The sequence below is a fragment of the Balaenoptera musculus genome, chromosome 11 (genome assembly GCF_009873245.2).
Source record: "Balaenoptera musculus isolate JJ_BM4_2016_0621 chromosome 11, mBalMus1.pri.v3, whole genome shotgun sequence".
In the NCBI taxonomy this organism is placed as follows: Eukaryota; Metazoa; Chordata; class Mammalia; order Artiodactyla; family Balaenopteridae; genus Balaenoptera; species Balaenoptera musculus.
Window position 1 is genome coordinate 80,661,799 of NC_045795.1, and position 1,559 is coordinate 80,663,357.

The 1,559-nt window shown below is 35.3% G+C and overlaps 1 non-coding gene across 1 annotated transcript; it reads right to left on the reverse strand.

Moving 5' to 3' along the window:
* Positions 1–449: 449 nt before the first annotated feature.
* Positions 450–556, reverse strand: LOC118904630. Its single transcript, XR_005022078.1, has one exon. It is a non-coding gene; the product is annotated as a U6 spliceosomal RNA (small nuclear RNA).
* Between the last annotated feature and the right edge of the window lie 1,003 nt (positions 557–1,559).

Below are 1,559 nucleotides of genomic sequence, written 5' to 3' on the forward strand. Positions count from 1 at the left end.
GTTAAGCTCCACGAGGGCAGGGATCCTGTCTAGTTTGTTCATCACTATGTCCCCAAATCATAGCACAGTGACACTCCTGAATGAATATGTGCTGAGTAAATGAATGATTCTCTCCTTATTGAAGAATTTTTAATTTAATTTAATTTAATTTTTTATGTAAAAAGGGTTTTTTATTTGCAGGGGAGTGGGACTCCTGTATCAGTTTCTGCTGTGCAGCAAAGTGAATCAGCCAAACGTATATATATATCCCCTCTTTTTTGGATTTCCTTCCCATTTAGATCACCACAGAGCACAGAGTAGAGTTCCCTGTGCTACACAGTAGGTTCTCATTTAAAGTAGGTTCTCAATCCCAATCTCCCAATTCATCACACGCCCCCCGCCCCGCCTTGGTATCCATACGTTTGTTCTCTACGTCTGTGACTCTATTTCTGCTTTGCAAATAAGATCATAAAAATTAGGAATGCTTCATGAATTTGCGTGTCATCCTTGCACAGGGGCCAGGCTAATCTTCTCTGTATTGTTCCAATTTTAGTATATGTGTTGCTGAAGCGAGCACACTTATTAATGAATCTTTTTTTTTTAATTGAAGTATATAAGTCAGACAAATATCATATGATATCACTTATATGTGGAATCTAAAAAAATGATACAAATGAACTTATTTACAAAGGAGAAATAGAGTCACAGACATAGAAAACAAACTTATGGTTACCAAAGGGGAAAGGTGGAGGTGAGGGATAAATTCGGAGGTTGGGATTAACATATACACACTACTGTATATAAAACAGATAATCAACAAGGATTATAGCTCAGGGAACTCTACCTAATACTCTGTAATAATCTATATGGGTAAAGAACCTGAAAAAGAGTGGATATATGTATATGTATAACAATTACTCTGCTGTACACCTGAAACCAATATGTCTATATTCCAATATAAAATAAAAATTTAAAAAATTGAAGTACAGTTGATTTACAATGTTTCAGGTATACAGCAAAGTGATTCAATTATGTGTGTGTGTATATATTTCAGATTCTTTTCCATTACAGGTTATTACAAGGTATTGAATATAGTTCACTGTGCTATACAGTAGGTTCTTGTTGTTTATTTTATATATAGTAGTGTATATATGTAAATCCCAACTTCCTAATTTATCCCTCTCCCTCTTTTCCCTTTGGTAACTGTAACTTTGTTTTCTATGTCTGTGAGTATATTTCTGATGAATCTTATAAACTAAACATGTAACCAGAAAGCCCTTGATTCCAAATCTACATGTAAAAGAACCAGAAGTATCGATCTGGCAAACATATTAAATCACTGACTCAATGATGCACCATAACTTTCCTCTTTCCTCCTTTCCTCCCTCCTTCCTTGTTCCTTCCTCCCTTTCTTCCTTCACTTGCTCACTTTTTCATTCATCTAATATTCACTGAACACATGAGTAGCAAGTTACTCTGTAGTGTACATTGATAAACTCGCTTGTCTTTGTTCAACCAGTGCATCTGAATAAAAACCTCTCTACTGTGTGAAAGATGGAGGTTTATTGGTGCTTGGAGAA